Source organism: Pristiophorus japonicus, chromosome 5, assembly GCF_044704955.1.
Source record: "Pristiophorus japonicus isolate sPriJap1 chromosome 5, sPriJap1.hap1, whole genome shotgun sequence".
NCBI lineage: Eukaryota > Metazoa > Chordata > Chondrichthyes > Pristiophoridae > Pristiophorus > Pristiophorus japonicus.
The window spans coordinates 144,778,798-144,803,894 of record NC_091981.1 but is presented as its reverse complement, the minus strand read 5'-3'; positions in this window follow the sequence as shown (position 1 = coordinate 144,803,894).

The window sequence follows — 25,097 nt, the reverse complement described above, 5'->3', positions numbered from 1 at the left end:
TCAATTTATCATGTTTCTGAGGGAAAAATATTGCAACAGTGAATAAAACCTGAACTGGGATCTAGTTTTCTGTACAGCTCAGCTCCATTGTCCGTACCGTCCGCTGAAGATCCAGGTAAGACCACCTTTTTTACAACGGTCTTTCTGGCGGGCGGTAACAGGATCTTACAGGATCCTAACGATAAAACTTGCGTTTTTGGCGATTTTACCATGGGCGGGCAGTATGGACTATCGCCGGTGGTACTTCTCCAATGAATTTTCCGCCGGGTGGTAGTTGGGCGGTAGGTCGGCAGTCCGTCAGTTTTTTCCACCAAACTGGGGTTTTTGGGCAATAGTTCAGTGGTTGTGCTCAGTAGTAGGCGGTAGAGCGATAAATTTCGGGCCCTATGTTTCTATGTAATTGCTTGCACTTGTCATCATACCCATTGTGACTGCATGCAGATACAAGTGTCTTGCTACATACAATGGTTACTGAAAGTAACATGACCCTCGACAAGGCATCAAAGTTTCAAAATATGCCTGCTAGATGCTTTAAATTCACTTCTGATTTGTCAGCAGCATCTTTCAACCCTGAATGCCCATTTTACATGAATGGAAACATGACTGGGTTTCAATTACCTGATAATAGGCAGGCTCTCTCCTGACTGAAAAGTAATGTCTGAAAATAAGATAGATGTAAAAGTTGTTGGATTTTCATCAGGCCAGGATTTCTGTCAATTTTCCACTTCTGGCTACATGTTTTACATTCTACAATAGGTGAATGGGTGTGGAAAATATAGGCTGAAGTATTTTGTCCTGACAACATACAGCCTTCAGTCTTAATGCAGATGTAGACTACAATTAGTGAAACTCCAAACAGCATTCACTTTTGGGCACCACACCACACATATTGACCTTGGAGGGGGTGCAGTGCTGATTCACCAGAATGATAACGAGGCATAGAGAGTTAAATTAAAAGACAGGTTGCATAAATGTGGCTTGTATTCCATTGAGTATAGAAGTTTGAGAGGTGATCTGTTAAGGTGTTTCAAATGCTGAAAAGATTCAATAGGATGGACACAGAGAAACAAATTCCTCTGTTGGGGGAATCAAGAATGACACAGGGACACAATCTTAAAATTAGAACTAGACCATTCAGGAGTGAAATCTGGATGCACTTTTTCAAACAAAGGGAAATAGAATTCTCTCTTCCAAAAGGCTGTGGATGCTCGGACAATTTGAGCTTTCAAGACCGATTGATAGATTTTTGTTCGCTAAGGGTATTCAGGGATCATATCATCATAGGCAGTCCCTCGGAATCAAGGAGGACTTGCTTCTACTCGTAAAGTGAGTTCTTTGATGACTGAACAGTCCGATACGAGAGCCACAGATCCTGTTACAGGTGTGGCAGACATTCATTGGGGGAAGGGGTCAGTAGGGCTGGTTTGCCGCGGGCTCCTTCCGCTGCCTGTGCTTGGCCTCTTCATGCTCCTTGTGTCGAAATTCAAAGAGCTCAATGCCCTCCCGGATGGAATTTCTCCACCTCGGGCGGTCTGCGGCCAGGGTCTCCCAGCTGTCAATGGTGATGTCACACTTTACCAGGTAGGCTTTGAGGGTGTCCTTATAACGTTTCCGCTGTCCTCCTTTGGCTCGTTTACCATGAAGGAGCTCCGCATAAAGCATTTCCTTAGGGAGTCTCATATCTGGCATGTGAACTATGTGGCCTGCCCAGCAAAGCTGATCGAGTGTGGTCAGTGCTTCAATACTGGGATGTTAGCCTGGTCGAGGACACTGATGTTGGTGCACCTGTCCTCCCAGGAGATTTGCAAGATCTTGCGGAGACATCGTTGGTGATATATCTCCAACGACTTGAGGTGCCTTCTGTACATCGTCCATGCCTCAGACCCATACAGGAGGGCGGACATTACTACAGCCCTGTAGACCATGAGCTTGGTGGTAGATTTGAGGGCCTGGTCTTCAAACACTCTTTTCCGCAGGCGGCAGAAGGCTGCGCTGGCGCACTGGAGGCGATGCTGAATCTCCGCATCACTGTCTGCCTTTGTTGATAAGAGGCTCCCGAGATATGGGAAATGGGCCACGTTGTCCAGGGCTGCGCCGTAGATCTTGATGATTGGAGGGCAGTGCTGTGCGGTGATGACAGGCTGGTGATGGATCTTTGCCTTATGGATGTTAAGTGTAAGGCCCATGCTTTCATATGCCTCAGTGAATACATTGACTATATCCTGGAGTTCAGCCTCTGAATGTGCACAGACGCAGGCGTCATCCTCATACTGCAGCTCAACGACAGAGGTTGGGGTGATCTTGGACCTGGACTGGAGGTGGTGTAGGTTAAACAGCTTCCCACTGGTTCTGTAGTTTAATTCCACTCTAGCGGGGAGCTTGTTGATTGTGAGGTGAAGCATGGTGGCGAGGAAGATTGAGAAGAGGGTTGGAGCAATAACGCAGCCCTGTTTGACCCCGGTCCGGACGTGGATTGGGTCTGTAATGGATCCATTGGTAAGGATCACGGCTTGCATGTCATCATGAAGCAGGCGAAGGATGTTGACGAACTTTTGGGGGCATCCGAAACGGAGGCGGCCGCTCCATAGACCCTCACAGTTGACAGTGTCAAAGGCCTTTGTAAGATCGAAAAAGGCCATGTATAAGGGCTGGCGCTGCTCCCTGCATTTTTCCTGCAACTGGCGCGCTGCAAAGATCATGTCTGTTGTGCCCTGTAGGGGACGAAATCCGCATTGTGATTCCGGGAGGAGCCCCTTGGCCACATGAAGAAGACGATCGAGTAGAACTCGAGCGACAACTTTCCCAGTGGCTGATAGCAGGGAGATTCCCCTGTAGTTGCCGCAGTCGGACTTGTCCCCTTTTTTAAAGATGACCACAATCACTGCATCTCTGAGATCTCCCGGCATGCTCTCCTCCCTCTAGATGAGAGAGATGAAGTCATGTATCCGCGCCAACAGCGCTTCTCCGCCATATTTTAGCGCCTCAGCAGGAATTCCATCCACACCCGTAGCCTGTTATTCTTAAGCTGTTTTATGGCTTTACACCTTCTTCTAGAAAGGGAAACCAGAGGCAGAATGCTACCTTCATGGAGTGGGCTTTGCCGTCAAGAATGAGCTGGTTGACCGCCTCAAAGACTCCCTCTGTGGAGTCAACGAACGCCTCATGACTCTCCGTATCACCCTATTTCAGAACCAATGTGCCACAGTCATCAGTGCGTACGCCCCCACACTCGCTGCAACGGATGAGGCTAAATAGGGTTTTTATTCCAACCTCGAGACATCCTTGTCCCGTGTCCCCACGGGCGACAAATTGATCCTCCTGGGTGATTTTAATGCCAGGGTTGGTAAAGACACAGCCCTCTGGGGAGCGTGATTGGCAGAGAGGGGTTAGAAAAAGCCAATTCCAGCGGTACCCTACTCCTGACAAAATGTTTAGAACATGAACTCCTCATTACCAACACACTGTTCCACCAGAGGGACAAATACAATGTATCATGGCAACACCCTCGCTCTAAACACTGGCACCTGCTTGACTATGTCATCGTCCGAGCCAAGGATCGCAAGGATGTGCGCATCACCTGCGCTATGACAGGAGCTGACGACTGCTGGACAGACCACCGCCTAATCCAATCCATCATCAACATTAACATTGTCCCAAAGCAGAGGGGACAGCAGAAGCAGTTCCGCAAAAAAGTTAATGCTGGGGCACTTAGAGACCCAGCTCAGAGAACCCTATACAGCCAGCGCCTCACAGCCAATCTGGCGTGCCTTGATGACCCTGAGATGCTGAATCCCCATAGCACTTGGTCTGCCCTCCAGGCCCCTATAACCAGTGCCTGCGAAGAGATACTTGGTCACTCAACCAGAAAACACCAGGACTGGTTAAATGAAAATGATCAGGAGATCGAAGAACGAATAGATCGCAAGCACAAAGCATTTCTGAGCCTCAAGCAACAACCCAACTCGGGAGCTGCAAAACAACATTACAGACGGCTCAAGGCTCAGGTCCAACAAAAAATCCGGGGCCCAAAGAACAGGTGGTGGATGGAGAAAGCACAGGAGATACAACAACTGGCCGACAGCCACGCTATGCTAGGATTCTTCACTGCAGTCAAGGCCACCTACGGTCCAAACTCCCAAAGCCCCACCCGACTCCTGGCCAAAAACGGGGAAACACTCATCAAGGACACCAAGGCTGTCAAGGCCCGATGGAAGGGGTACTTTGAAGATCTCCTCAATCAAGACTCTGCCTTTGACTCGAGAGTTCTCGATTCCACCCCGCAGCCTGCCACCCGCCACCAACTCAGTGAACTCCAACGTTGCACGAGGCTGGCAAAGCCATAAAACAGCTTAAGAATATTCAGGGATATGGAGCATAGAATTACATAGAATGTACAGCACAGAAACAGCCCATTCGGCCCAACGGGTCTGTGCCAGTGTTTATGCTCCACATCAGCCTCCCCCCACTCTACAAGGTAGGTAAATAGTGTTAACATACAGATTAGCCATGGTCTAGTTGAAAGACGGAGCAGGATCAAAGGCTGTATGCCGTACTCCTGTGCCAATGGGCTAGACTTTCGCCTTCATTTTCAGTGGTTTTCTCGGTGGTGCAGCTATTTTCTGATGAAAAACCGCCCGGCGAAAGTTTCCTCTTTATTTTTTAAAGAGTTCCACCCACATTTTGAAAAAATCGGCGGGTAGCAACTGTCCACGTGCACTGCTGAGAAAACTGCCAGGATCTAAGTTTTGCCTCAACGGGGACCCATACACACCGCCGAGGAAAACGCCCACAAAAAGTTGCCTGAAGCAGGGAGGTAGGTGAGCACCCTGCAAAGTAAGGTAAGGTAAAGGTTTTCCAAAATTATTTTTTAAATTCTAAAATGACGATTACATTAAAAAGTGTCTTGAGAATGTTTAATAACTTTTTATTTTTTGTTTGTGAAAAAATATTTTTGCCTGTAACTGCCGAGCATGCAGAAATCAAGCGCAGGCAGCGGAAAGAGAGTGCAGCAAATCTGTCCCACCCTCCCTTACCCTCAACGACTATCTGTCCCACCTGTGACAGGGACTGTTCAGCCACCTAAGGATTCATTTTAAAAGTGGAAGCAAGTCTTCCTCAACTCCAAGGAACTACCTATTGTTATGTATAGAACTCCACGAGGCTGAGCATTGTGAGCTAAACTTAGTGTGACCTTAGTCTTCTTTATTACAACTCCAGAGTGCCTAAACAACATGGAAGCCAACCTTTTATACTGACCCTGCACGTGTGTGCATATGACCATTAGGACTCCAACAGTCGCGCCCTCTGGTGGCAGGTATTATATAGTTACATACATAAAATCCCCCCCCCACCCCAAAAGTCTTCGGTACAAGTTATTTACAAGTTGTGATGATCCGGAGCCCTTCACTCCCTGGTTCATCATCTAAGTTCAAACCCTGGCGTGTGTGAGTTGGTCGGACCATTGCTGCACTGCACCACGGCTGGTCTGACCGGATTGTCAGGAACGGCGGGTTCATCCTCGTGATTGACAGCGAGGTCGATTGCTGGTTGGGTGTGTGTTGGTGGATCGTCGATAATGATGTCCTCTTCAAGTCATTCCTGGTTGTCAGTAAATCGCAATTTGGTCTGACCTAAATGCTTTCTGCACGTTTGGCCATTTAACAGTTTGATTGTAAACATTCTATTCCCTTCCTTGGCCAAAAACAGTGCCAGCAACCCACTTGGGACCATGACCGTAATTCAGGACAAACACAGGGTCATTAACATCAATGTCACGTGAAACAGCCGCGCAATCGTGGTACATGTTCTGCCGGTGTCGCCGGGTTTCCATGTGATCATTAAGATCCGGGTGGACTAGGGACAGCTTGGTTTTGAGGGCTCTCTTCATTAACAATTCTGCCGGGGGAACCCCGATGAGTGAGTGGGGTCACGTCCAGTAACTGAGCAAAATGCGAGATAAACAGGTCTGCAGGGAGCCATCTGTCACGTGTTTCATGCTCTGCTTGATTGTTTGGACTGCCCTCTCCATTTGACCGTTAGATGTGGCCTTAAACAGAGCAGACCTGATATGCTTCATGCCATTGGGGGTCATAAACTCTTTGAATTCCAAGCTGGTGAAACACGGTCCATTGTCATTGTCATCGTCGGGCAACCATGGGTGGCGATCATGGCCCGGAGACTTTCAATGGTGGCTGTGGACATGCTGGATGACATGATTACACATTCAATCCATTTGGAGTAAGCGCCCACTACTACTAAAAATATCTTTCCTAGAAAGGGGCCAGCAAAATCTATGTGGATCCTGGACCACGGTTTGGAGGGCCCTGACCATAGACTCAGTGGAGCCTCCCTTGTAGCATTGCTCAGTTGTGAGCAAGTGTTGCACTGATGCGCGCATGACTCCGAGTCAAGGCTGGGCCACCAAACATGCGACCTGGCAATTGCCTTCATCATGACAATGCCTGGGTGGGTACTGTGTAGGGCGCGTATAAACGTTTCCCTGCCTTTTTTTCGCAAAACCACGCTATTACCCCATAAAAGAGGCAATCGGGGAGCAGCATTGGTGAGGCCTATAAAAGGCCCAGCGGCAGCAGCGCCATCGGAGAGGCAGTCGGGGAGCAGCATTGATGAGGCCGACAAGAAGCCCAGCAGCAGCAGCGTCAAGGAGGCAGTCGGGGAGCAGCATTGATGAGGCCGACAAGAGGCCCAGCAGCAGCAGCGTCAAGGAGGCAGTCGGGGAGCAGCGTTGGTGAGGCCTACAAGAGGCCCAGCAGCAGCAGTGTCAAGGAGGCAGCCGGGGAGCAGCATTGGTGAGGCCTACAAGAGGCCAGCCGGTGCAGCTGCAACAGGGAGGCAAAAAAGAAGTAGAAAGAAATCGAAAGGTGACGTTACAGCCAAGGGGGTAAGTGATTGGCTGGTGATTGGTAAATAGTTTTTTCTTTTTCTCTTCTTGATCAGTAAGTAACATTTAGCATTGCTGTTGCAAAATTAAGTTAATCTAGGGGGTAAGTCATGGCAGGAGAGCTAGGACACGTGTTATGCTCCTCCTGTACTATGTGGGAAGTCAGAGACGCTTCCAGTGTCCCTGACGACTACGTGTGCGGGAAGTGCATCCGCCTGCAACACCTGACAGACCACATTGCGGCACTGGAGCTGTGGGTGGATTCACTCTGGAGCATGCATGATGCTGAGGATGTCGTGAATAGCACGTTTAGCGAGTTGGTCTTACCACAGGTAAAGGGTACACAGCCAGATAGGGAATGGGTGACCAACAGGAAGAGCAGTGGTAGCAAGGTAGTGCAGGGGACCCCGCGGTCATCCCCCTGCAAAACAGATACACTGCTTTGGGTACTGTTGAGGGGGATGACTTACTAGGGGAGGGCAGCAGCAGCCAAGTTCAAGGCACTGTGGGTGGCTCTGCTGCATAGGAGGGCAGGACAAAGAGTGGGAGAGCTATAGTGATAGGGGATTCGATTGTAAGGTGAATAGGTAGGTGTTTCTGCGGCCGCAACCGAGACTCCAGGGTGGTATGTTGCCTCCCTGGTGCAAGGGTAAAGGATGTCTCGGAGCGGGTGCAGGACATTCTGAAAAGGGAGGGTGAACAGCCAGTTGTCGTGGTGCATATAGGTACCAACGATATAGGTAGAAAATGGGATGAGGTCCTACGAGACGAATTTAGGGAGCTAGGAGCTAAATTAAAAAGTAGGACCTCAAAAGTATTAAACTTAGGATTGCTGCCAGTGCCACGAGCTAGTCAGAGTAGGAATCGCAGGATAGCTCAGATGAATACGTGGCTTGAGGAGTGGTGCAGAAGGGAGGGATTCAAATTCCTGGGACATTGGAACCGGTTCTGGGGGAGGTGGGACCACTACAAACCGGACGGTCTGCACCTGGGCAGGACCAGAACCAATGTCCTAGGGGGAGTGTTTGCTAGTGCTGTTGGGGAGGAGTTAAACTAATATGGCAGGGGGATGGGAACCTATGCAGGGAAACAGAGGGAAATAAAATGGAAGCAGAAGCTTAAGATAGAAAGCAGAAAAGTAAAAGTGGAAGACAGAGAAACCCAAGGCAAAAAACAAAAAGGACCACATTATAACAAAATTCTAAAGGGGCAAAGTCTGTTAAAAAGACAAGCCTGAAGGCTCTGTGCCTCAATGCGAGGAGTATTCGGAATAAGGTGGACGAATTAACTGCGCAGATAGCAGTTAACGGTTATGATGTAATTGGCATCATGGAGACATGGCTCCAGGGTGACCAAGGCTGGGAACTCAACATCCAGGGGTATTCAACATTTAGGAAGGATAGACAGAAAGGAAAAGGAGGCGCGGTGGCGTTGCTGGTTAAAGAGGAAATTAATGCAATAGTAAGGATGGACATTAGCTTGGATGATGTGGAATCTGTATCGGTGGAGCTGTGGAATACCAAAGGGCAGAAAACACTAGTGGGAGTTGTGTACAGGCCACCAAACAGTAGTAGTGAGGTTGGGAACAGCATCAAACAAGAAATAAGGGATGTGTGCAATAAAGGTACAGCAATTATCATGGGCGACTTTAATCTACATATTGACTGGGCTAACCAAACTGGTAGTAATGCGGTGGAGGAGAATTTCCTGGAGTGTATTAGGGATGGTTTTCGAGACCAATATGTCGAGGAACCAACTAGAGAGCTGGCCATCCTAGACTGGGTGATGTGTAATGAGAAAGGACTAATTAGCAATCTTGTTGTGCGAGGCCCCTTGGGGAAGAGTGGCCATAATATGGTAGAGTTCTTTATTAAGATGGAGTGACACAGTTAATTCAGAAATAAGGAGCCTGAACTTAAGGAAAGGTAACTTGGATGGTATGAGGTATGAATTGTCTAGAATAGACTGTCAAATGATACTTAAAAGGTTGACAGTGGATAGGCAATGGCAAACATTTAAGGATCACATGGATGAACTTCAACAATTGTGCATCCCTGTCTGGAGTAAAAATAAAATGGGGAAGGTGGCTCAACCGTGACTAACAAGGAAAATTAAGGATAGTGTTAAATCCAAGGAAGAGGCATATAAATTGTCCAGAAAAAGCAGGAAACCTGAGGACTGGGAGAAACTTAGAATTCAGCAGAGGAGGACCAAGGGTTTAATTAACAGGGGGAAAATAGAGTCCGAGAGGAAGCCTGCCGGGAACATAAAAACTGACTGCAAAAGCTTCTATAGATATGTGAAGAGAAAAAGATTAGTGAAGACCAACGTAGGTCCCTTGCAGTCAGATTCAGGTGAATTTATAATGGGGAGCAAAGAAATGGCAGACCAGTTGAACAAATACTTTGGTTCTGCCTTCACGAAGGAAGACACAAATAACCTTCCGGATGTACTCGGGGACAGAGGGTCTAGTGAGAAGGAGGAACTGAAGGATATCCTGATTAGGCGGGAAATTGTGTTAGGGAAATTGATGGGATTGAAGGCTGATAAATCACCAGGGCCTGATACTCTGCATTCCAGAGTACTTAAGGAAGTGGCCCTTGAAATAGTGGATGCATTGGTGATCATTTTCCAACAGTCTATCGACTCTGGATCAGTTCCTATGGACTGGAGGATAGCTAATGGAACACCACTTTTTAAAAAAGGAGGGAGAGAGAAAATGGGTAATTATAGCCTAACATCAGTATTGGGGAAAATGTTGAAATCAATCATTAAGGATGAAATAGCAACGCATTTGGAAAGCAATGACAGGATTGGTCCAATGAATTTATGAAAGGGAAATCATGCTTGACGAATCTTCTGGAATTTTTTAAGGATGTAACTAGTAGAGTGGACAAGGGAGAACCAGTGGATGTGGTGTATTTGAACTTTCAAAAGGCTTTTGACAAGGTCCCACACAAGAGATTGGTGTGCAAAATCAAAGCACATGGTATTGGGGGTAATGTACTGACGTGGATAGAGAACCGGTTGGCAGACAGGAAGCAGAGAGTCGGGATAAATGGGTCCTTTTTAGAATGGCAGGCAGTGACTAGTGGGGTGCTGCAGGGCTCAGTGCTGGAACCCCAGCTCTTTACAATATACATTAATGATTTAGATGAAGGAATTGAGTGTAATATCTCCAAGTTTGCAGATGACACTAAACTGGGTGGCGGTGTGAGCTGTGAGGAGGACGCTAAGAGGCTGCAGGGTGACTTGGACAGGTTAGGTGAGTGGGCAAATGCATGGCAGATGCAGTATAATGTGGATAAATGTGAGGTTATCCATTTTGGGGGCAAAAACACGAAGGCAGAATATTATCTGAATAGCGGCAAATTAGGAAAAGGGGAGGTGCAACGAGACCTAGGTGTCATGGTTCATCAGTCATTGAAAGTTGGCATACAGGTGCAGCAGGTGGTGAAAAAGGCAAATGATATGTTGGCCTTCATAGCTAGAGGATTTTGAGTATAGGAGCAGGGAGGTCTTAATGCAGTTGTACAGTGCCTTGGTGAGACCTCATCTGGAATATTGTGTTCAGTTTTGCTCTCCTAATCTGAGGAAAGACATTCTTGCTATTGAGGGAGTGCAGCAAAGGTTCACCAGACTGATTCCAGGGATGGCTGGACTGACATATGAGGAGAGACTGGATCCACTGGGCCTTTATACACTGGAGTTTAGAAGGATGAGAGGGGATCTCATAGAAACATATAAGATTCTGACGGGACTGGACAGGTTAGATGCAGGAAGAATGGTCCTGATGTTAGGGAAGTCCAGAACCAGAGGACACAGTCTTAGGATAAGGGGTAGGCTATTTAGGACTGAGATGAGGAGAAACTTCTTCACTCAAAGAGTTGTTAACCTGTGGAATTCCCTGCCACAGAGAGTTGTTGATGCCAATTCATTAGATATATTTAAAAGGGAGTTAGATATGGCCCTTACGGCTAAAGGGATCAAAGGGTATGGAGAGAAAGCAGGAAAGGGGTACTGAGGGAATGATCAGCCATGATCTTATTGAATGGCAGTGCAGGCTCAAAGGGCCGAATGGCCTACTCCTGCACCTATTTTTTATGTGTCTATGTTTCTCTGTGGGACAATCCGACTGGATGATATTGTTATGTATGAATAAAGAGTCTGACCAGATACTGTGAGCTCAAAGTAAAGTGTGACCTTAGTCTTTTATTACAGGTCTCCAGCGTGCCTCTCCAGCCTGTGAGGCCTCCTTAAGTACAGTTGCTCCCAAAGGATTGTGGGATCCCTTGGGACTCCAGGGGATGAGCCCTCTGGTGGTTACACAAGATATTTACAGGTTTACATATATAACAACACTCCCCGCAAAGTCAATAGTGTAACTATTTACTCGGTGAGTCGATCTGGGGCCTTTCTTTCCCTGGTTGATCGTCTCGGTGCAAATGCTGGTTTTGGTGAGTCATTTGTTGGACTCTCGCTGGGCTGCTGTTCAGCTGGCCTGCCTGGTGTGGCGAGTCCTACTGGGCTGCTGCGGGCGATGCATTCTGCTTTGTGGTCAACCGCTGTGTCGGTTGCCATTGGTGTGTGTGTTGGGGGGTCAAAAAAGGTAGGGCCTAATGTGGGTTGCTCTGGATAGTCCGTGAATCTGGGTTTGGTTTGGTCGAAGTGTTTCCTGTAGATGGGTCCACATGTAGATGGTTTGACCCGAAACACCCTACTCCCCTCTTTGGCCACGACAATGCCGGGAAGCCACTTGGGACCTTGTCCATCGTTCAACACAAATACAGGATCATAAATTTCAATTTCACGTGACACATTTGCGCTATCATGATATGTACTTTATTGAAGCCACCTGCTCTCTACCTGTTCGTGTGGATCAGGGTGGACTAACGAGAGCCTTGTCTGAAGTGCACTTTTCATGAGCAGTTCAGCGGGTGGAATCCCAGTGAGCGAGTGGGGTCACCTGCGGTAACTAAGCAGGACTCAGGATAGGCGAGTCTGCAGTGAGCCTTCAGTTACCCTCTTCAAGCTCTGCTTGATTGTTTGCACTGCTCTCTCTGCCTGACCATTGGATGCGGGTTTGAAGGGGGCAGATGTAACATATTTGATCGCATTGCAGGTCATGAACTCTTTGAACTCGGCACTGATGAAACGCGGCCCGTTGTCACTCACAAGGACATCAGGCAGGCCGTGCGTGGCAAACATGGCCCGCAGGCTTTCAATAGTGGCAGTGGACGTGCTTGCTGACATTAGCTCACATTCAATCCATTTGGAGTACACATCCACAACCACTAGGATCATTTTATCCAAAAACGGGCCTGCACAGTTAACATGGACCCTAGACCACGGTTTGGAGGGCCAAGAGCATAAACTTAGTGGCGCCTCCCTGGGTGCATTGCTTAACTGTGAACATGTGTGACATTTGTGCACAATGGACTCTAAGTCCGCATCGATACCGGGCCACCACACGTGGGATCTGATTATCGCTTTCATCATTACAATGCCTGGGTGAGTACTGTGGAGATCACTAATAAAAGTGTCCCTGCCCTTTTTGGGTACCACTACCCGATTACCCCACAGAAGGCAGTCTGTCTGTATAGACATTTAATCTTTGCACCGCTGGTATGGCTTTATCTCTTCTTGCATTTCTAATGCTACACTGGACCAGCTACCGAGAAGCACACAGTTTTTTACTAAGGACAATAAGGGGTCCTGGATCGTCCAGGTTCTAATTTGTCGGGCGGTAGCGGGTGATTGCTCACTCTCGAATGCTTGCATTACCATGACTAAATCTGCGGGCTGTGCCATTTCCACCCCCGTGGTGGGCAATGGCAGCCTACTGCGAGCATTGGCACAGTTTTCTGTGCCTGGCCTGTGGCGGATGGCGCAGTTGTATGTGGACAACGTGAGCGGCCATCTCTGGATGCGGGCCGATGCATTCGTATTTATCCCCCTACTTTCAGAAAAGAGGGATATCAGTGGCTTTAGGTCAGTTTCCAATTCAAATTCGAGCCCAACAGATATTGATGCATTTTCTTTACCCCATAAACACACGCTAACGCTTTTTCAATCATGCTGCAGGGTTTGCAGCTCGCCTGCACATACATTGGAGATGTCCCATTGTTCCACAGCTCTTGCAAACGTATCCTTTGAAGCAGCATGAATGGAACAATGATCACCCCCACAGCAACAACAAGGTGTTAATGGCCTAGCATTCATTACCCTTGATGGTGGACTCTGAGGCATCTGCGGACATGCAGCTGCAGGCATGTGAGGCCTGCCCTATAGGTCGCAATTCGAAAACAGCATTATTTTGTTCACAGTATCTGTAGCGGCACTTGTGTGCTGAGAGATTTGCTTGGTATTGCCACTGGTGGCTATGAACGCCTGGGCTATCGCTATGGCTTTACTCAAGGTTGGAGTCTCTACAGTCAAAGGTTTGCGAAGTATCACTTCATGGCCAATGCCAAGCACAAAGAAGTCCCTGAGCATGTGCTCCAAATGACCTTCAAATTCGCAATGTCCTGCAAGGTGTCTTAGCTCGGCGATATAGCTCGCCACTTCCTGGCCTTCAGACCTTTTGTATGTGTAGAACCGATACCTCGCCATCAGAATGTTTTCCTTCGGGTTCAGATGCTCCCAGACCAGTGTACACAAATCATCATGCGATTTCTCTGTGGGTTTCGCTAGAGCAAGCAGATTTTTCATGAGGCCATACGTTGGTGCCCCGCAAACAGTGAGGAGAATCACCCTTCGTTTGGCAGCGTTTGCTTCTCCTTTCAGCTCGTTGGCCACGAAATATTGGCCGAGTCGCTCCACAAAGATTTCACAATCAACTCCCTCCGAAAATTTCTCCAGGATGCCCACTGTTCTCTGCATCGTTGGGTTCGTCATCTGTATCTCGTCACCAGTTGTTATGTATGAATAAAGAGTGTGACCAGATACTGTGAGCTCAAAGTAAAGTGTGACAGACTTTTATTACAGGTCTCCAGAGTGCCTCTCCAGCCTGTGAGGCCTCCTTAAGTACAGGTGCTCCCAAGATATTGGGATCCCTTGGGACTCCAGGGGATGAGCCCTCTGGTGGCTACACAAGGTATTTACAGGTTTACATATATAACAGACATTTCATCTTTGCGTCGGTTTAATTTAATCTTGCATTTTCCTGGGAACGGCCGACCAGTTCCCATTTGGGACGCAACTCTTTACTAATGATAGCACAGGATTCTGGCTGGTCCAGATCCTGATCTAGCGAGCCGTGACAGGTGACCCCTCACTCTCAAAAGCATCCATGACCAATAACAAGTCTGCGGGCTGCGCCATTTCAACCCCAGTGGTGGGTAATGGTAGCCGGCTGAGAGCATCGGCACAGTTTTCAGTGCCTGGTCTGTGACGGATAACATAAGCGGATAATCTTAGTGCCCATCTTTGGATGTGGGACGAAGCATTGGTATTTATTCCTTCGCTCTCTGAAAGGAGCGAAATGAGTGGCTTGTGGTCAGTTTCAAGCTCAAACCGAAGTCCAAATAGGTATTGCTGAATTTTCTAAACCACATATACACATACTATCGCCTCTTTCTCGACCATACTATAGGCTCTCTCAGCCTTAGACAGACTTCTAGATGCGTATGCAACAGGTTGGAGGTTGCCCGATACATTGGCTTGCTGTAATACACAGCCGTACAATGAGGCGTCACAAGCTAGCACTAAAAGTTTACATGGTTCATAGTGTCCAAGTAACTTATTTGAACATAACAGGTTCCTGGCCTTCTCAAAGGCTGTGTCTTGAGATTTGTCCCAAACCCAGTCGTCACCCTTACATAGCAACATGTGCAAAGGCTCTAACAACGTGCTCAACCCAGGTAGAAAGTTACCAAAATAGTTGAGGAGTCTCAGGAACGAACGCAGCTCTGTCACATTCTGTGGTCTGGGTGCATTCTTGATGGCCTCTGTCTTTGAGTCCGTGGGCCTGATGCCATTTGCTGCAAACTTTCTCCTCAAAAATTCGACTTCTGGCACCAGGAAAACACACAGAGCATTTCAGCCTGAGTCCCACTCTGTCTAGACAACTTAGAACCTCTTCCAGATTGTGTAGGTGTTAGATGGTGTCACGACCTCTGTGTCATCTTTAAACACAACGGTGCGCGGAACAGATTTCAGCAAACTCTCCATGTTTCTCTGGAAAATGGCTGCAGCCGAGCGAATCTCGAAAGGGCACCTGTGGTATATAAACAGTCCTTTGTGTGTGTTGATGCACGTCAGTCTTTTCGAAGATTCAACCAGCTCCTGTGTCATGTAGGCAGAGGTTAGGTCCAGCTTGGTGAACAACTTCCACCCCCGCTAATGTGGCGAACAGGTCATCTGCCTTGGGCAGCGGCTACTGGTCCTGTCGTGAGACTCGGTTAAGCGTTACCTTGTAGTCTCCACAGATTCTGACCGTGCCATCACTTTTCAACAACGGAACAATTGAACTGGCCCACTCGTTGAACTCGACTGCCAATATGATTCTTTCGCGTTGGAGTCTGTCCAGTTCGATCTCGTCTTTCTCCCTCATCATGTACAGAACCGCCCGAGCCTTGTGATGGACGGACCGTGTAGTGGGGTCCAGATGGATTTGTAGCTTGGCGCCTGTGAAGTTGCCGATGCCTGGTTCAAATAGCAAGGGAAACTTGCTCAGAACTTGAGTACTTGAGGCGTCATCCACTGAAGATAGTGCTTTGATGTCGTTCCAATTCCATCTAATCTTTTCTAGCCAGCTTCTGCCGAACAGCGTTGGGCCATTGCCTGGAACAATCCACAATGATAGGTCATGCACAGCTCCATCATACGATACCTTCACTGCCGCACTTCCAATGACTGGTATGCGTTCTTTGGTGTAGGTATGCAGCTTTGCATTAATCGGGCTCAGTTTGGGCCTTTGTGCCTTATTACCCCACAGTTTCTCGAAAGCCTTCTGGCTCATTATTGATTGACTCGCACTCGTGTCCAACTCCATGGATACTGGAACTCCATTTAATTTGACTTTCAGCATTATAGGAGGGCTCTTGGTAGTGAAGGTATGTACCCCATACACTTCTTCCTCGGGTTGAGTTGCCTGTGCTGCGTGATCCGCGCCGGGTCGATCATCCTCTGCCACATGGTGTGTCGCAGCATGTTTGCACATTCGCTGGAGGTGCCCCATTATTGCGCAGCCTTTGCACACGTCGTGCTTTAATTGACATTGATGGTCCCGATGATTACCCCCACAGCGCCAATACGTTGCTAATGGATTCACATTCACCCCCGATGGCGAACTCTGAGTCATCACAGGTCTTGCAGCGGCAGATGTATAGGCTCTGCCATATGCATTTCGGCCTGCTATCGATGTCATTTTATGCACAGTACTTGCCGGTGAGAAGATATCTGTTTGGTGTTATCGTCCGTGGTCATGCATACCTGGGCGATCGCGATGGCCTTGCTCAGGTCTAGGGTTTCGACAGCCAGCAGCTTTTGAAGAATGACCTCGTTACTGATGCCCAGCATGAAAAAGTCCCGCAGCATTTGCCCCAATTCAGCTCCAAAATCGCAATGTCCCGCGAGGCGTCTCAGGTCGGTAACATAATCCCCCATGTCCTGGCCCCCGGAGCGATGGTGCGTGTAAAAACGACACGTGGCCATGAGGATACTCTCCTTCGGCTTGAGCTGATCCCAAACCAGCACGCACAACTCTGTATATTCCTTCTCCATTGGTTTTGTCGGTGTGAGCAGATTTTTGATGAGGCAGTACATTTTAGGCCCACAGACGGTGAGGAGAACCGCCCTGCGCTTGACCGCGTTAGTGTCTCCTTCCAGCTTGTTGGCCACAAAATACTGTTCAAGAACCTTGACGAAGGCTTCCCAATCATCACCCTCTATGAATTTCTTTAATATTCCAACAGCAGCCATGGTTGCATGAAGGTTCGTATTCTGTTACTCGTCGCCAATTGTTATGTATAGAAGAACTCCAGGAGGCTGAGTACTGTGAGCTAAACTTAGTGCGACCTTCGTCTTCTTTATTACAACTCCAGAATGCCTAAACAACATGGCAGCCAAACTTTTATACTGGCCCTGCACGTTTGTGCAGGTGATCATTAGGACCCCAACTCTGGTGGCAAGTATTACATAATTACATACATAACACCTATGATGATGATTAACAGGATCATCATCAACAACTTGCAGCTAACATGGTTTCTCAGTTTGACTGTCTATGTAACTTTCTGCAACTCTTGCAGCTTTCTAAACATGTTTAAAGTTCCTGAGGTGATGGGGAGTGTAGGTGCAAGTGGATAACACCCTCATTCTCATTAAAGGACTTCTGCTCACATCACTGACTCACAGTCATGGGGGCTGTACTTGCCATCCCCCTCACGCTCGAGTATCTTCGGGAGATGGAGTGGAGGCAGCGAAGAAAAGGAAAGGATGCTCGCAGAGGAAGGAGGAGGAGAAGAAGGAGGGCTTTCAACAGGTGGCCTTACCCACCTGTGGAGGCTCTGACCTGTGTGAGAACACCAGCGGCAGGCCGAGGCCATAAAAGGAACGTAGATGCGGCGGCCCGGTAGCAGCGTGGAGACATACCACTTTAGGAAGCAGCGCAAGCTGGTGCAGGAGGGCGACGGCAGCGAAGAGTGACGTCATCAAGGTCCAGGTTGGTGATTGGAGCGTGGGCAGATATAGCAGAAGCGGCGAGAGATTGTGGAGGGATGTGATCAGGGCCCAGGAGAGGCATGAGTTCGGGGCCAGGGGCCCAGAAGTAGCACGGACCAGCCCACACTGTGATATGTGTGCACACTAGGTCCGTGTAGCAGAGCAGGTCTCCAGTCGTCTTGGATAACCCTTGCCACTGGACCAAGACCTAGCTCTGTCAAGCCCGTGTGGTGGCTGGTGTGCAATGGCCACCACACGTTAAAATAATCCACGCACAGGCATCTTCTACCCTTCAGGATGTAGTTCAGGACCTGAAATGTTAGGTCCTTCATTGAAACACCTGTGAACTCATCCTTTTTTGGCGTGGAAGCAAGTCATCCTTGCCTATGATGATGATGATTACCCACCTAGGATCTCCGACAGCACGTCTCCTTCCTCCACTTAAGCGATGAGCAGTGTCTTAGGAGACTCCGCTTCACCAAAAGGCAGTTACGGAATCTGCCACCTCCTGCAACCAGACTTGCAGCTTCAGAACAGAATGACCACGGATCTCCCGGTGTCCCTCAATGTCAACGTGGCCCTCAATTTCTTTGCCACCTGATCCTTCCAGGCTGCAGCAGGAGACATAGCTAACATCTCCCAGATGAAATGAGAGCCGCCACAAAATACAAATTCCAAACAAAAATCATAAATTTATCAGAATCCAATCAACATTACAATATCAGTTAATCACCATTGTGCATTCCCTTAGTGCCAGTCATTCGTGTGCCTTTGTCTGTCATCCTTAATGGAATTTGTCATCACCAACACCTTGTTTCGCCAGAGGGACAAGTACAAGGCATCGTGGCAACATCCTCACTCCAACTACTGGCACCTGCTCAACTATATCATCATCTGAGCCAGGGATCGCAAGGATGCGCACATCACCCGCGCCATGACAGGAGCTGACGACTGCTGGACGGACCATCGCGTAATCCGATCCACCATCAACATCAACATAGCCCCAAAGTGGAGGGGGCAGCAGAAGCAGTGCCGCAAAAAAGTCAATGCCGGGGCACTCATAGACCCAGCTAAGAGAGCCCTTTACAGTCAGTGCTTCACAGCTAACCTGGCGTGCCTTGATGACCCCAAGACGCAGTATGACTACAGCGCCTGGTCTGCCCTCCAGGCCTCCATAACCAATGCCTGCAAAGAGACGCTCAGTCATTCAACCAGGAAACACCAGGACTGGCTTGATGAGAATGACCAGGAGATCCAAGAACTACTAAATCACAACCGTAGGGCATTTCTGAGTCTAAAACAACATTACAGACGGCTTAAGGCCGAGGTCCAACAAAAAACCTGCAACCTAAAGAATAGATGGTGGGTGGAGAAAGCACAGGAGATTCAGCAGTTGGCCGACAGCCATGATGTGCGAGGATTCTTCACCGTAGTCAAGGCCACCTATGACCCAAACACCCAAGGCCCCACCCCACTGCTGGCCAAGAATGGGAAGACACTCATGAAGGACACCAAAGCAGTCATAACACACTGGAAGGAGCACTTCGAAGATCTCCTTAATCGAGACTCTGCCTCTGATACGAGTGTCCTCGACTCCATCCCGCAGCATGCTACCCGCCACAATCTCAGCAAAACCCTAGCCCTACACGAGGTAGAAAAGGCCATCCGCCAGCTTAAAAACAACAAAGCAACGGGAGCGGATAGAATCCCCGCTGAGGCACCAAAGTATGGTGGAGAGGCACTATTGGCACGAATGCATGACCTCATCTCTCTCATCTGGAAGGAGGAGAACATGACAGGAAATTTTAGAGATGCAATAATCGTGACCATCTTTAAAAAAGGGGACATGTCCGACTGCAGCAACGACAGAGCAATCTCCCTGATATCAGCCACTGGGAAAGTCGTCGCTAGAATCCTCCTCAACCGTCTTCACCCTGAGGCTGAGAAGCTCCTCCCGGAGTCACAGTGCGGGTTTCGTCCTCTTCAGGGTACAATGGACATGATTTTTACAGCGTGACAGCTGCAAGAAAAATGCAGGGGACAGCACCAACCCTTGTACATGGCATTCTTTGGCCTTTGACACTGTCAACCGCGAGGGACTATGGAGTGTCCTCCTCTGTTTCGGCTGCCCCCAAAAGTTCGTCACCACCTGTTCCACAATGACATGCAAGCTGTGATCCTGACTAATGGATCCATTACAGACCCAATCCATGTCCGGACCGGGGTCAAGCACTGCTGCGTCATCGCGCCAACCCTCTTCTCAATCTTCCTCGCTGCAATGCTCCACCTCACACTCAACAAGCTCCCTGGTGGAGTGGAGCTAAACTACAGAACCAGTGGGAACTTGTTCAACCTCCGTTGTCTCCAAGCCAGATACAAGACCATCCCAACCTCTGTCGTCAGTACGCAGTATGCAGATGACGCATGCGCCAGTGCACATTCAGAGACTGAACTTCAAGTCTTAGTCAACATCTTCATTGAGGCATCCGAAAGCATGGGCCTTACACTAAATATCCGTAAGACAAAGGTCCTCCACCAGCCTGACCCTGCCACACAGCACTAATCACCCTTGTGCATTCCATTTGAGTTTTTATTTCGTGTGTCCTTTCTTGATCTCATCCTCCTACGAAGTTATACCACAGTGGCTGCAGCATGGCTGGTGAAAGGCTGTTGACTTTCAATGTGAGAGACTGCAGATGGCCTTGCATGACAACCTCGACCAGCTGTAGAACTAGAAGGACATAGACAGGCTAAGTGAGTGGGCAAAAATTTGGCAGATGGAGTATAATGTTGGAAAGTGTGAGGTTATGCACTTTGGCAGAAAAAAATCGAAGAGCAAGTTATTTAAATGGAGAAAAATTGCAAAGTGCCGCAGTACAGCAGGACCTGGGGGTCCTGGTGCATGAAACACAAAAGGATAGCATGCAGGTGCAGTAAGTGATCAGGAAGGCCAATGGAATCTTGGCCTTTATTGAAAAGGGGATGGAGTATAAAAGCAGGGAAGTCTTGCTACAGTTATACAGGGTATTGATGAGGCCACACCTGGAATATTGCATGCAGTTTTGGTTTCCATATTTAAGAACGGATGTACTTGCTTTGGAGGCAGTTCAGAGAAGGTTCACAAGGTTGATTCCAGAGATGAGGGGATTGATTTATGAGGAAAGGTTGAGTAGGTTGGGCCTCTACTCATTGGAATTCAGAAGAATGAGAGGTGATCTTATCGAAATGTATAAGATTATGAAGGGGCTTGACAAGGTGGATGCAGAGAGGATGTTTCCACTGATAGGGGAGACTAGAACTAGAGGGCATGATCTTAGAATAAGGGGCCGCCATTTAAAACAGATGAGGAATTTCTTATCTCAGAGGGTTGTAAATCTGTGGAATTTGCTGCCTCAAAGAGCTATGGAAGCTGGATCATTGAATACATTTAAGACAGAGATAGACAGTTTCTTGAGTGATAAGAGAATAACGGGTTATGGGGAGTGGGCAGGGAACAGGACCTGAGTCCATGATCAGATCAGCCATGATCGTATTAAATGGCAGAGCAGGCGCGAGGGGCTGTATGGCCTACTCCTGCTCCTATTTCTTGAGTTCTTATGTTCTTATCTGTAGACTGCATCACTTCGGCATGGGCCGTCTAGGCTGCCTGACTGATAGGCAAAGGCAAGGGCAATAGCGGAGTGGCAGTTATGAGAGTAGGAATGCTATAATCCTGAGAGAGGGCAGTAGGTTCTTGCTCCAGAAACCCCTGCTGCCACTCCCCTGGGGCAGCACCTCAGCATTCCTAGCAATTTGTTGGTGCACAGATGTTGGGTTGCTTCCAGTAGTGCTGCATTGGAAGACATGAATTACCCATCACATGCAGCATCATTGCTGTGTCCACAAGTCTTATGCTGGAGTTGTCCATCAGTTTCACCCTGGAAATCATGGGCTCCAAGATCTGCGCATGGCACCATCCAATATTGGATCCGGACTCCTCCATGATTCTTAACATTGACATGAGGCTCTCTGGGAGACTTGCCATTGCACCTAGCATTTTCGTGTGCATGCCCATCACCCATCTTACATAGAATTACATAAGACATACGACACAGAAACAGAGCATTCGGCCCAACTAGTCCATGCCGGCGTTTATGCTCCAGTCGAGCCTCCTCCTATTTTTCCTCATCTAAATCTATCAGCATAACCCTCTATTCCCTTCCCCTCATATGCTTGTCCAGTCCCACCTTAAATGCATCTCTACCATTCGCTTCAACCACTCCCAATGGTAGCAATTTCCAGATTCTCACCACTCTTTGGGTAAGCAGTTTCTTCTGAATTCCCTATTGGATTTCTTGGTGACTGTCTTATATTGATGGCCTCTAGTTATGTTCTTCCTCACAAGTGGAAACATTCTTTCTGTATCCACTCTATCAAAATCTTTCATAATTTTAAAGATCTCTATTAGGTCACCCCTCAGTTTTTCTTTTAAGAGAAAATCTGTTCATCTTTTCCTGATATGTTTAGCCTCGCAATTCTGGTATCATCCTTGTAAATCTCTGCACCCTCTCCAGTGCCTTTATATCCCTTTTATAATATGCGACCAGAATTATACACAGTACTCTAAGTGTGGTCTAGCCAAGGTTTGATACAGGTTTAGCAGAATTTCCCTACTTTTCAATTCTATACTGCTAGAAATAAATCCGAGTGCTTGGTTGGCTTGTTTTATGGCCTTGCTAACCTGTGTCGCAACTTTGTGATTTGTGTATTTGTACGCTGAGATCCCTTTGTTCCTCTACCCCACCTAGACTTGCACCCTCCAAGTAATATGTGACCTCTCTATTTTTCCTACCAAAATGTAATACTTCACATTTATCTGTGTTGAACTTCATTTGCCAATTATATGCCCACTCTGCAAGTTTATTAGTGTCCTCCTGTAATTTATTGCAGTCCTCCTCAGTATTGAATATCCCACCCACCTCCACCCCCCCCACAAATTGGGTGTAATCCTCAAATTTCAAAATTGTGTGTTCGATTACAAAGTCTAATTCATTAATATAAATTGTGGTCCCAGCACTGATCCTTTTGGAACACTACCTTCTACCACTGTGAATAGCTATCTTTTACCCCTACTGTTCTTTAGGTCCAGAGTTTTTTGTTGGACCTCAGCCTTGAGCTGTCTGTAATGCTGCTTTGCTACTCCCGAGTTGGGTTGTTGTTTAAGGCTCAGAAATGCCCTGCGCTTGCGATCTATGAGCTCTTGGATCTCCTGATCATTCTCATCAAACCAATCCTGGTGGTTCCTGGTTGAGTGACCAAGCGTCTCTTTGCAGGCACTGGTTATGGAGGCCTGGAGGGCAGACCAAGCGCTGTGGGCATTCTGCATCTCGGGGTCATCAAGAAACGCCAGGTTAGCGGTGAGGCGCTGACTGTATAGGGCTCTCTTAGCTGGGTCCTTCAGTGCCCCGGCATTGACTTTTTTGTGGCACTGCTTCTGTTGCCCCCTCTGCTTTGGGACATGTTGGTGTGCATGATGGATCGGATTAGGCGGTGATACATCTAGCAGTCGTCAGCTCTTGCCATGGCATGGGTGATACGCACATCCTTGCAATCCCTGGCTCGGACGATGACATAGTTGAGCAGGTGCCAGTGTCTGGGGCCTTGTATTTGTCCCTCTGGCGGAACAAGGTTTTGGTGATAAGTCATTTTGTCAGGAGTAGGGTACCACGGGAGTTGGCTTTCCCGATTCCCCCTCTGCCAATCACGTCTCCCAGAGGACTGTGTTCTTGCCGACCCTGGCGTTGAAGTCACCGAGGGGGATCAATTTGTCATCCGGGGGGACGCGGGACAGGGATTTTTCGAGGTTGGAGTAAAAAACCCTCATTGGTCTCATCTGTTGCATTGAGTGTTGGGGCGTACGCACTGATGACTGTGGCACACTGGTTCCGGGATAGGGTGAGTCGAAGAGTCATGAGGCGCTCGTTAACTCCACAGGGGGAGTCTTTGAGGCGGTCAACCAGCTCGTTTTTGACAGGGAAGCCGACTCCGTGGAGGCGGTGTTCTACCTCTGGTTTCCCTTTCCAGAAGAAGGTTGGTGGAAGGACAAAGCACAGGAGATACAGCAGCTGGCCGACAGCCATGATGTGCGAGGATTCTTCATCGCAGTCAAGGCCACCTACGGTCCAAACTCCCAAGGCCCCACCCCACTGCTGGCCAAGAACGGGGAAACACTCATCAAGGACACCCGAAGAAGTCAGGACACGCTGGAAGGAGCATTTTGAAGATCGCCTCAATCGAGACTCTGCCTTTGACTCGAGTGTTCTCGACTCCATCCCGCAGCATGCTACCCGCCACCACCTCAGTAAAAACCCCAAAACTGTACAAGGTAGAAAAAGCCATAAGGTAGCTTAAAAGCAAGGCTATGGGAGTGGATGGAATCCCTGCTGAGGCACTGATGTATGGCGAAGAGACACTGTTGGCGCGAATACATGACCTCATCTCGCTCATCTGGAGAGAGGCGAGCATGCCAGGAGATCTCAGAGATCCACTGATCGTGACCATCTTTAAAAAAGGGGACATGTCCGACTGTGGCAACTATAGAGGAATCTCCCTGTTATCAGCCACTGAGAAAGTTGACACTAGATTCCTCCTCAACCCGGAGTCACAGTGCGAATTTCGTCCCCTACGGGGTACAACAGACATGATTTTTGCAGAACGACAGCTGCAGAAAAAAGGCAGGGAACAGCGCCAGCCCTTATACATGGCCTTCTTCGACCTTACGAAGGCCTTTGACACTGTCAACTGCAAAGGTCTATGGAGCGTCCTCCTCCGTTTCAGATGCCCCCAAAAGTTCGTCACCATCCTCCACCTGCTCCATGATGACATGTAAGCCGTGCTCCTTACCAACAGATCCATTACAGACCCAATACACGTCCGGACCGGGGTCAAACAGGGCTGCGTCATCGCCCTCACTCTTCCTCACTGCCATGCTCCACCTCACAGTCAACAAGCTCCCTGCTGGAGTGGAACTAAATGACACAACCAGTGGGAACCTGTTCAACCTTCGCCGTCTCCAGGCCAGGTCCAAGGCCACGCCAACCTCTGTCGTTGAGCTACAGTACGCGGACGACGCCTGTGTTTGCGCACAAACAGAGGCTGAACTCCAGGATATAGCCTTATGCTAAACATCCGTAAGACAAAGATCCTCCACCAGCCTGTCCTCACCGCACAACACTGCCCCCCAGTCATCAAGATCCACGGCGCGGCCCTGGACAACGTGGACCATTTCCCATATCTCGGGAGTCTCTTATCAACAAGGGCAGACATTGACAACGAGATCCAACACCGCCTCCAGTGTGCCAGCGCAACCTTCGGCCACCTGAGGAAAAGAGTGTTTGAAGACCAGGCCCTCAAAACTGCCACCAAGATCATGGCCTACAGGACTGTAGTAATACCCGCCCTCCTATATGGCTCAGAGACATGGACCATGTACAGTAGACACCTCAAGTCGCTGGAGAAATACCACCAACAATGTCTCCGCAAGATCCTACAA